The sequence below is a fragment of the Eulemur rufifrons genome, chromosome 8, assembly GCF_041146395.1.
Source record: "Eulemur rufifrons isolate Redbay chromosome 8, OSU_ERuf_1, whole genome shotgun sequence".
Classification (NCBI taxonomy): domain Eukaryota; kingdom Metazoa; phylum Chordata; class Mammalia; order Primates; family Lemuridae; genus Eulemur; species Eulemur rufifrons.
The window spans coordinates 27,967,094-27,978,568 of record NC_090990.1 but is presented as its reverse complement, the minus strand read 5'-3'; the positions used below and the strand labels follow the sequence as shown (position 1 = coordinate 27,978,568).

Sequence of the window (11,475 nt, the reverse complement as noted above, 5' to 3'; positions counted from 1 at the left end):
TTTTATGGTTCCTTTGATCATCCAAGTGACAGTAAACTGGCAGGGTCACCCACCTTTGCAGCCCACTTGCCTTCCCTGTCCTTTCCCTTCCTTGAGCTTACCAGGCTTTTCTTTCTGGGGCCTTACTCAGGCAGCCCCTCCCCCTCCTTTTTTTTTTTTTTTTGAGACACCTGGGCTAGAGTGCCATGACGTCATTGTAGCTCACAGCAACCTCCAACTCCGGGGCTCAAGCGATCCTCTTGCCTCAGCCTCAGGAGTAGCTGAGACTACAGGCGCATGCCACCACGCCGGACTCATTTTTCTATTTTAGTTGCCCGGCTAATTTCTGTTTTAGAAGAGATGGGGTCTCGCTTTTGCTGAGGGTGGCCTCAAACTCCTGACCGCAAGCGATCCTCCCGCTCAGCCTCCCTGAATGCTAGGATTACAGGCATGAGCTACTGCGCCCAGCCATGGCAGTCCCTTTCTTAGCGCATTTGCCTTTCTTGGCAGGGTCCTTGTCCCTAAAGTCTGGTCTTCAGTAACATCTAAGTGCCCATTCTAAAGTGAATGACCCCATTTCCGATGACCCTGTCTTCGGTTAAAGCGGTTATGAATTTGGGGGCGGGGCGGGGCGTGTTCTTCCGGCGGAAGAGCGGGGAGCAAGATGGCAGCCTCCAAGAGGGCGCTGGACGTGGGTGAGCATGCGTGCAGCAAGCCCAGAATGCGCCAGCGCGCACAGGGTGGACAGGCTGCGGAGCGAGTGACCGGGTTTCGCAGAGTGGACTGTGTGCGGACCCGTGGGCCCCCAGCTGCCTGGGCCGGGTCTCCTGTAGGGCTTTACCCCTTCAGCCTGTGTGCAGCGCTGGTAGGCGCCGCTCAGACACTCCACCCAAGTCTCAGAGAGGTAGTTGCGACATGTTCTTGTGACCTCCGACCTCATCCGAAGCTCTGGCACCCGTTCGTTTCATAAACCCCACAGCCCTGGCGCCTTAGAGGGAAGAGTTCCCAGAATAGCAGGGAAATTATGAAAACAGCCTCACTGCGTGGGTTGGTGAGTGCTGTGATGCAACTGTGTGACACAGTGAGGTTGAGGAATGGCCACTCCATCCACACAGATGAGGGTAAATTTCCAGGATGCTCTGAGGTCAGAGATGAGTTTGAAAGATCCAGAATTAGCCAGGCAGCCAAGGTGGGGGCAAGGCTATTGCCTGAATGGAGAGGAGCAGCAAGAGCAAAAACCCAGAGGTGTGAAGAAGCCTGGCACTTGGGGGCAAATAGTTTGCATTGGGGAAGCAAGGAGAAGAGAAGCTAGAGGTGGGCACGTCCTAGGTTAGGTCTTCTCTCTTATATGTCGTGCTAAGAAATGTGGACTTTGGCCTTTGGGCATTGGCCTTTATCCTTTGAAGAATCCCAAGCAGAAGAGTGATATGATCAGATTTGTACTTTTGGGGTCATTCTATTGACTATAGAAGAGAGAAACTGGAACCATTGAGTCCATTTTGGAAACTCACTATAACTAGGGGCGTGATGTAGGTCTGAAGAGGGCTAGGGAAAGGAGTGTATCTCACAAGTGATTTGTATACCCAAAGGGTATACCAAAAAAGTATCCCTTTCTTCCTTCCCTCCCTGTGTTCATATTAACAGGGTGTTATAGCAGCTGCACCAAAAGTATCGAGAGACTGATTCAGAATGCTCTCTGTCTCCTTGCAGGTGAGCTTGCAAAGGGGTTGGAGGACTGGAGTTCATGCTGCTTTTATTTCTTTTGGAGGTATCACAGATGTCCTGATTCCACTGTATCATAAAATAGATGACACTGAAAAGTGTCTCTCATGTTCAGATTCCTGATGCCAGGAAAAGAACTTGGGAAAAAATTTTAAGTCATGTGTATTCTATGTATGGCTAGTATATAATGAAGGTCAGGACAACATGACTGTTATCTTGGTGATAGAAAAGGAATATTCATTCTGAGGACAGCAAGGCCAGGATGGTGGTGTGGTTATGAGCTGAAATTTATGGAGATTGACATTCTTTTGGGTTTGAGGGAAGACTTTGATCACATTGGAACCATTTGGGGGCTTTGATTTCTTGTTTTTTTGAGACAGGGTCTCACTTTATTGCCTGGGCTGGAATGCAGCAGCATCACCATAGTTCACTGCAACCTCAAACTTCTGGGCTCAAGGGATCCTCCTGTCTCAGTCTTCCTAGTAGCTGGGACTACAGGTATGTGCCACCATGCCCGGGTAATTTTTTTTTTTTTTGTAGAGACAGAGTTCTCACTATTGCCCAGGCTGGTCTTGAACTTCTGGCCTCAAATGATCTTCCCACCACAACCTCCCAAAGTGCTAGGATTACAGACATGAGCCACTGTGCCTGGCCTGATTTCTGATCATTAATGTAATAACCGTATGGTAGCGATCAGTAGGATAGTCTTAGAAAAATCTTTAATGATTTGGCTGTAGTTTCATACCACCTGCTGGGTAGTTGTACCTACTTTTCCTGCACACCAGACCTCCCTTCTTGGCAGCTTTGCTATTAAATAGCAGAGGGTTGGGAGGGAAGCTCGCCTTCAGCAGTGGAGCCTTGGCCTCTGCTTACCTGGATGAGTATGCCTTCAGTTGGCACCCCAATTACCAGTGCAAGTTTCTATTCGATCTTTTGTTGTGGTTTTCTAAAAACATAGGAGTTTTAGACCCAGCTGTGCCACTAACTTTCTGTGTGGACACAAACTCTGAGCCTTTAGTTCTTCAAATCTTAAATAAAAGGGCAATACTGCCTTTTCGGGGCGGGGGGGGTGGCTTTCTTCTCATGAGTTTTATAAATTGGTAATTCTTATTGTTCTTGGTCTCCCCCAGCTAAAATAACTTCTCCTAAGGACAAGGACTGTGGTCCCTTCTTTAGTAGTCACCTAACTTCTTAGTAAAGTCAGTGCTCTATACACAATTAAGGCTCAATTGGAATGAATGATTGTTAGAAAGCAACCTTTTATAAACAAAAGTTATCAAAATGCTTGGAATGGAACTTTAGGCTTAAATTCCATGGTGGTAGAAATGAATACTACAAAATTTTAAAAATTAGTTCGTTATTTAGCTATGTTTATTTAAAACAAACAAAATGACTAATATTTCTGGAAGCATTGTTGAATAAACCAAGAAAAATCTGAAAATCAGATTTTCACTTTCTTTTTTTTTTTTTTTTTTTTTGAGACAGAGTCTCACTCTGTTGCCCAGGCTAGAGTGAGTGCCGTGGCGTCAGCCTAGCTCACAGCAACCTCAAACTCCTGGGCTCAAGCGATCCTCCTATCTCAGCCTCCCGAGTAGCTGGGACTACAGGCATGCACCACCATGCCCGGCTAATTTTTTCTATATATATATTTTAGCTGTCCATATAATTTCTTTCTATTTTTAGTAGAGACGGGGTCTCGCTCTTGCTCAGGCTGGTCTTGAACTCTTGAGCTCAAACGATCCGCCCACCTCGGCCTCCCAGAGTGCTAGGATTACAGGCGTGAGCCACTGCGCCCAGCCCAGATTTTCACTTTCTAAGTGGCATCTGGATATGGCTTGTTTCCTCCTGTTGCTCACGTATCAACAACCCGTTTCTGCTTTTGTAGAAAAGCACCAAGGATTCTCTTTTGTTGAATTTGAGTTGTCAGAGATGAGAAATTTTCCGTTTAGTGTTTGACTAGTGTTACTGTCATGATTGGTTACAGAAGGTGTCACTCTGGGCTGGGATAGTCATTTCCTGGGGCTTCCATTATAAATTACAACAAACTTGGGTGGCTTAAAACAACAGAAGTTTATTCACTCACAGCTCTGGAGACCAGAAGTCCAATATCAAGGTTTTGACAGGGCCATGTTCTCTCTGAAGGCTCTAAGGAAGAATCTTCCTTGCTGCTTCCTGGCTTCTTGTGGCTCCTCACAATTCCTCAGCTTATAGCATCACTCCAAGCTCTGCCTCGGTTTTCACATGGCTTTCTTCTGTGTGTGTCTCTCTCTGTGACTTTTCTTCTTTTAAGGATACCATCACTGGATTTAGGGCCCGTAACAATCTAGTACGACTGTATCTTAACTAATTACATCTATAAAGACCCTATTTCTAAATAAGATCCCATGCTGAAGTTTTGTAGACGTGAAATTTTGGGGCATGCTATTCAACCTACTGCTGTGGCTTGGTAGTGGCAGTTGCAGAGAGACAGGAAGTTCTGGTTGAAGGGCAAAGTTCCCCTCTTGTAGTCAGAATGCACAAGACAGGTCCTGCAGATGCCTGAGCCCTCTGGCCTGACATTGCTCGTTCCTGGTGTATTCTCTGTCTCCATGACCTAATTAGTACATCCATACGCCACCAGCTCCAAGAGGCAGTTAGTATGTGCTCTGTTAAATATATACAATCTAGACAGGTAGGAGGAGAAAATGTGTCTTTTGTGTGTGTGCTTATGCTCCTGAGTTTTTATTTGAGCACTAACTATAAGAAGAGTTGAACTGTAAATATGAACTTTTTCTTTGCCTTCTTTTGGCAGGATGTTGCAACAGCTGTGGACAACATGGTAAGGCTGAGGATCTTTATTTTTTACTGAAGCTATTATTTGGTGCCACTTTTCAGTAGAACGAACCTTCATGTACATACCGTGTTTCTAGTTTCTACAATTTCAAAATTATATAGCAAGCAAAAATTGTCATTGCTTGAAAGTATGCACTCTGAACTTATAAAATTAATTCTTAATCAGACATCCTCTCCATTTAACATTTGCATGAATACCAACTATCTTTGTTGGCCAATCTCTCCCTGACTGTTTTGTTTTTGTCACAGGGGTCAGCAAACTATAGCCTGTGGGCCAAATCCATCCTACAGCCTGTTTTTTTGTGGCCTATAAGCCAAATAGTGTTTATATTTTTAAAGGATCGGGGGGAGTGAAGAAGAATGTACAGCAGAAACTATGTGTGGCTCACAAAGCCTGAAATATTTACTGTCTAGCCGTTTACCGAAAGTTTGCCAACCCCTAGTCTAGGTCAGTGTACTGCAAATAGAATATAACCTGGTGGCAAGGTCAGCTTGTGAATCTCAGGTAAGAGGCAGGGTTTCATGAAGTGTGTGAGAGTGATTATGGGAAACTGCTCTAGTTGGTGCTAGTCAAAAACAGAGCCATTGAAAAGTTAGGCTGTCATATGGTTAAACCAATGAACAACTGAGAAAGAGAAAATCTGCAAGGATTGTGACAAGTTGGGTGCTTCAAAAGAAATTTGAATTCCTATTGCTGCTGAAACAAATTACCATAAATTTGGTGGCTTAAAACCATACAAGTTATGTTCTAGAAGTCAGAAGTCCAAAATGGGTCTCACTGAGCTAAAATCAAAAGTGCAGGCAGGGCTGTATTCACTTTGGGGGCTCCCCAGGAGAATCTGTTGCCTCTCCCGGCTTCTAGAGGCTGCCCCCATTCTGTGGCTCATGGCATCTTCCATCTTCAGAACCAGCAATGGCAGCTCAAGTCTTTCTCACATTGACTCACTCTGAAACTAAATCTGTCTCTTTTTTCAACCTTTAGAGGACTCTTGTAATTACATTGGAAGGCGGGGTCCAGCGGCTCATGCCTATTATCCTAGCACTTTGGGAGGCCAGGTGGGAGGATTGCTTGAGGCCAGGAGTTTGAGACCAGCCTGAGCATCATGTAAAGACACCATTTCTACAAAAAAATTTTAAAAAGTTAGCCAGGCATGGTGGCAGTGAGCTATGGGCAGTGAGATAGCCCAGGCAACAGAACAGAATCCTGTCTGGGGGAAAAAAAAAAAAGTAGGCCCATCCAAATAATGCAGGATAATTTATTTTAAGGTCAGCTGACTAGCAACCTTAATTATATCTGCAACCGTAATTCCTTCTTGCCATATAACATAATGCACACAGGTTCCAGGGAGCAGACCATGAACATCTTTGGAGGACCATTCTGCCTACGACAAAATCCTTAAATGCCCCCACTTTTTATCTTTACAATCAATCTTCATGACTAAATATGAAACAAGGATATCATTTCATGCTATCATTCCATTTTTTTAAATTGCTGGAAATAAAATTAGTGCCTGATCCATCTTTGTTTCTAAGAAGGGCATAGTTGTAATTATAACCTAAATCTTGCTAAATCAAGGAATCTTTTTTCATACATCTTTTAGTTCTCATGAAAGGGCCTAAAGCAAACTTTTTTTATTAACTTGCCTTTTCAAGTATCAATTATTCTTGGATAATGATAATTCTACATTTCATTCCATGTTCTCTGTTACTCTCATCAAATATGTCCAACAATCAGCAGTACCATTTTTCTTCGGTTCAAAGCTCATCTTGACTTTCTTATTTTTTGTTTGTTTGTTTGTTTTTGGTTTTTTGAGACAGGGTCTCACTCTGTTGCCTGGGCTAGGGAGCAGTGGCATCATCATTGCTCGCTGCAACCTCAAACCTTGAGGTCAAGCGATCCTCCTATCTCAGCCTCCCAAGTAGCTGGGACTACGGGTGTGAGCTACTGTATCAGGCTAAGTTTTCTGGTGGTGTTTTTTTTTTTTTTTTCCATAGAAATGAGGGTCTCACTGTGTGGCCTGGGCTATTCTCAAACTCCAGGGCTCAAGCAATCCTTCCACCTTGGCCTCCCAAAGTTCTGGGATTACAGGCATGAGCTACCATGCCTGGACTGGTCTTGACTATCTAAGGTGGACTCAGGTACTTGGTAGCTATATTTACCCTTAGAATTTCAGAGCGTCCTGAACTCAAATCCAAAGATCATGCCAGCACAGGCCTTCTTGTGTATTGGTGTTAAAGGAAGTGTGTGGCGGCTCAAGGGCTTTTTTGTGGCTACTTTGTGCTTAGTTTGCTGTTAGGGGCTACAGGCTCCTGGGCTGGGAATTAATCCTGAGCAAATCTCGGACTTCTCAGAAATAAATGGAGGTCAGATCTGGTGACACATGCCTATAGTCGCACCTACTCAGAGCTTGAGGTGGGAGGATTGCTGGAAGCCAGGAGTTTGAATCCAGCCTGGACAACATATTGAGACCCCATTTTTAAAAATAAATACATAAATGAATGAATGAAGAAAGATTTTTTTAAAGAAGTAAATGGAAGGCTATCAGGTATTCTTTTAACCTAATGGGGTTTAAGAAGCTGAGTTATATATCAGTCTTTTCAGAATAAATTCGTATCAATTTGACCAAACCAATTAGAACTAGGGAAAGTTCTTCCAGACCAGGTGAGTGGGAGCAACTCATAGAGTCCCTGTCATATCCCTTGGCCTTCGCTGCATTTTTATCCTGGTCTTACTTCCTGTTGTGGTGGTGGTATAAACACAAGTCGAGTGGTTTATAGTGGAGAAGAGGATGCGACACCTCCCTGGAAATAAAGAATTTGAGATTCTCAGCAAGCTAGAGGCATTGTCCCACGTGAAAGTCTCGCTTTTGGATATAGACACAGACATGCCTGTTCAGCCTTGACACTGGCCAGGATTTCCCTTTTGGCTTGACTTAGTCCCTCCTCCGTACTCTCATTTGCCTCTGCTAAGAGCTGGACTTTAGAGTCTGACAATTCTTCTTGTCTTGGGGAGTTCTTAGAGCCTACATAGTGTGTTCACTCTGATGAAAGCAGTGCAGAGCTGAACATAGCTGATCAGCAATTGGCCGATAGCTTGAATTTCTTAACATTCTTTTGATTCTTCCCTTACAGTCTGGTTAGATCATGACTGGTTGAAGAAGTCTGGGAAGAGAATAAGTAGGAAGATGGTGCTAGAGCCTCCCAAAAGCAGAAACCCAGGAGGTGAGAATGAAGGTTCGTGCTTTCAGAGGAGAGGCTGGCGCTTCCCACCCAGGGCATGTCTGATGTGAGTGGCGTTAGAGAATTGAATGGAGAAGCTTGCCGTTTCTCATCTAGGTGCGAAATATGTGTGCTCAGGTATTTGTGGTTGCCGTTGAACATGGAGAATGAGGTGGGAAAGGACAGTGCATGCTCCTCATCACTGGCATCCACCATCCAGAGGTCTTTCCTGTCCCTCACTGAAGACCGTGGCACCAGGCTCACTGTCTTCCTATTCTGGCCCCAATTCCAGGGAGGCAGAATGATGTAGAAGCCCCTTCCCCTCAGTCTGTACAGAGCGCAAGGCTCTCCCTGCCTCATCGTTTTCTCCTGCTCGTCTATAGAACATCCTGACCCTTGTTCTTAGGATAATTTAGGGGCTCCTCCTTCTCTGTGCATTTCTCCGAGTTCCTTCCTTATCCCTCAGCTCCTCTCTCCATCTTGTCCTTGTGCAGTCTCAGCCACTTCTGCCTCCTGCCTAAGGTAACAACTATTCATCGTCCTGATGACTTTCTCATCTCTATCCCTAGCCCTCACCTTTCACGTATTTCTGTCCCGATGTCTCACAGGCACCATAAATAAAGCACATTCCAAATGATTTCCTCACCTTTCACTCTGGGGTTCCTGTATGTTCAATCTTAATTCGCTTTGCCATCTTCAACATAATCACCCCAACCAGGCACCTCGGTGTCAGCTTAGACTTCTCGTTATACTTCATACCTAATGCATTGCCATATCCTGCTAATTTTATCTTTTAAATCTTCCTGCGTTTCCCCTCCCCTGCTTTTTCCTGCCACCATCGTCTTATCCTCTCCTGTGGGTAATTATGGTAGCTTCTTAACTGACCTCCCTGCCCTCCTCTTGTCCTTAGCAGCCGGAGGGAGCTTCCCAAAGCACAGATCTGACCGTGTCACTGCCCTCAGCATTCTAGGCTGCTCTCATCTATAGGATGGAGTCCAGGCCCCATTAAAAGATACAGAAAGTTTCTCTATGTTCTGACGTCTGCTTACCCCTCCGAGTTTTGTCTCCATTTTATGTTTGAGGAAACAAGAGTTTGTAGATATCTATAAATCTCTGTGTTTTCGCATAAACCACTCCTCTGCCTGCAGTGCCCTTTCCAGCTTATTTTATCTGGCTAACTCCTCATTTTTCATGGCTCAGCTCAGTGACTACCTTCTCCAGGAAACTTTTCTGAATCCTCTAGTGAGTCAGATAAGTGTCCCTTCTGGGCTCCCAGGGCCTCGGGGCTCCTGTGGCACCTTCCCTCATAGCGGTCACTGCATTATATTGAAATCTCTTATTGAACAAATGTTTTAGTATTGCTTATTCTATGCCAGGCTCTGTGCTAAGTGCTTTACAAATACGTCATCCTAATGACAATTATTTGAGATAAGGACTATTATTATCCCCAATTCTAGGTGAGGAAACTGGGACACAGTGAGGTCAAATACCTTGTCCATTGTTGCACAGCTCGTGAGTGGTGGAGCTGAGATTTGAAGTAAGGCTGCAGAGCTCCAGGGCCTGTGTCCTTCGTGCAGTTGTGGGCACCTCTCCACGCTGGATAGCCGGTTCCTCGAGGGCCATATCTATTTATTTAATAACCCCGGTGTTTGGCCTGATAGCTCAAGACCTGTATGTTTAACTATTAATCCAGACTACAATGAGGTCAGAAACAACAGTTTTCTCATCAAGAAAATGAGAGAGGCCGGGAACGGTGGCTCACACCTGTAATCCTAGCACTTTGGGAGGCCAAGGTGGGTGGATTGTTTGAGCTCAGGAGTTCGAGACCAGCCTGAGCAAGAGCGAGACCCCATCTCTACTAAAAATAGAAAGAAATTATATGGACAGCTAAAAATATATATAGAAAAAATTAGCCAGGCATAGTGGCGCATGCCTGTAGTCCCAGCTACTCGGGAGGCTGAGGCAGGAGGATTGCTTGAGCCCAGGAGTTTGAGGTTGCTGTGAGCTAGGCTGATGCCATGGCACTCTAGCTAGGGAAACAGAGTGAGACTCTGTCTCAAAAAGAAAAAAAAAAAAAAAGAAGAAGAAGAAAATGAGAGGGTTTGTACCGCCATGTTTTATTTATCCTGTAGTCAATCTTGTCTTGGAGGACAAAGTGAGGCCCAGCCTCCTCCATTGTCTTCTGATCACGTCGGCCAGAGCAAGAGGGCTGCCTGAAAGGGGCAGCCTTGCAAAATTAACAGGAAAATATCTAATCCCACCATTTCCTAGTAACAGTTAATATCAATCCTACGAGTTCTCTCACTAACAGGCACCCTGTAGAAGTTCTGATTTGCACAACTTCTGAAAAGAGCTGAACAGACGGCAAAGAGGTGGTAAATCTCTCTCTCTTTGAAAACTCTTTTGAGAATCTGCTTTTTTACAGTCTGAAGAGTTCCTGAGTGAACAGCAGGGTGCTAGCTTCGGCCCTGAGCTATATCTCAAGGGCACAGTCACGTCTCCTGCGATAATCCCTTCTCCTAGGAGAGGCAGGAGAGCCGACTCTTGGACTTTGACATCCTGCCGCTGCTTCTGCTACCATCTTGCTGCCGAAAAGAAACGAAGGAGCAGAGGCAGTGGTTTCTCAACTGTACCCCACTAATTTACAACCTCCCCCTTTAAAAAGTCTGAATAGCTGCTTTTCGAGGCCAGCACATTCTTCCTTTCTCCACCTCCATGCTGGCCCTTTTTCCAGCCCTATCTCCACCTAGGAAAAAGTAAATAAACTTCTTCTTCCTATCCTAAATTTTATCTGTAGAAATCTTTCTCAAAATCTGCATGCACTAGCTCTTACACCCTAACACTGTCCCCGTGGCCTCTTCCGTCTAGCCAGGCTGGGAATATGGATGGCTGAGCGGAGAAGGAGGAGGTGGTGGTATGTGAACAGGGGGCTTGAGCTGGAGTTTGGAGATATTGAGAGTTGTGAATCATGGGCCAGAAAAGTGCTGTTCTGGGACTGCAGGGCAGGGGGAAGCGAGCTGATGTGTCTGAGGGTGAGCTTGCTGAGATAACAATGCCAGGGGGCCTCAAATCAGACAGTGCTGGGGTTTCTGGTCACTGGTGTCCAGCCGGGTGCTGTGGCTGTGGCTCCTGCCTCCTGCAGCCCTGTCAGGGCCCGAGGCCTTCCCTGTCGGCACTTTGCTGCAGCCTGCTCACTGGAGTTGGGTTCTGAGTGTGTGTACAGAGGAATACTTGCGATCCTACTTGGGGAGTCAGAGAGTTCTCTCTGACCTAGCAGTTTCTTCTGCACCTAGGGAGAGCCCACTGCAAAAAAGGCCCGCTCAAATCCTCAGGTGTACATGGACATCAAGATTGCAAACAAGCCGGCTGGCCGCATCCAAACGCTCCTGCCTTCAGACGTCGTGCCCATGACAGCAGGTGAGCAGGGCTCCTTGTCAGGATGGTGGGAAGCTGGTGGCCAAGCAGGCTGGGGAAGAGGCAGCCTCGAACCATGGGCCCTTGGCCCTGTTTCAACCTGAGGCCATCTGAGGCATCTCACATCCCAGCATCCAGTAACAAATGAGGCAGACCAGACATTTCTGAAGCTCTCAAAGGCTTAGAACCGTCAGAAAGAGTAAGCAATTGAAAGTTATAAACTGTTTTAATTATTGTATTTTCTTTTTTGGTAACTTTATTTTGACATGTTTTCAAACTTATAGATAATATAGAATAAGAATCCTATAA

General features: G+C 45.4%; 1 long non-coding RNA gene across 2 annotated transcripts; it reads left to right on the top strand.

The window, feature by feature from the left end:
• The first annotated feature begins 634 nt into the window (after positions 1-634).
• Positions 635-11,163, top strand: LOC138389409 (uncharacterized). 2 transcript variants are annotated; one of them, XR_011234499.1, is made up of 5 exons: positions 635-674; positions 1,624-1,689; positions 2,082-2,199; positions 7,666-7,755; positions 11,046-11,163. It is a non-coding gene; the product is annotated as an uncharacterized lncRNA (long non-coding RNA). The 2 variants fall into 2 exon arrangements; XR_011234498.1 differs by lacking the exon at positions 11,046-11,163 and having other exon boundaries at positions 7,666-7,836.
• The last annotated feature ends 312 nt before the right edge of the window (positions 11,164-11,475 follow it).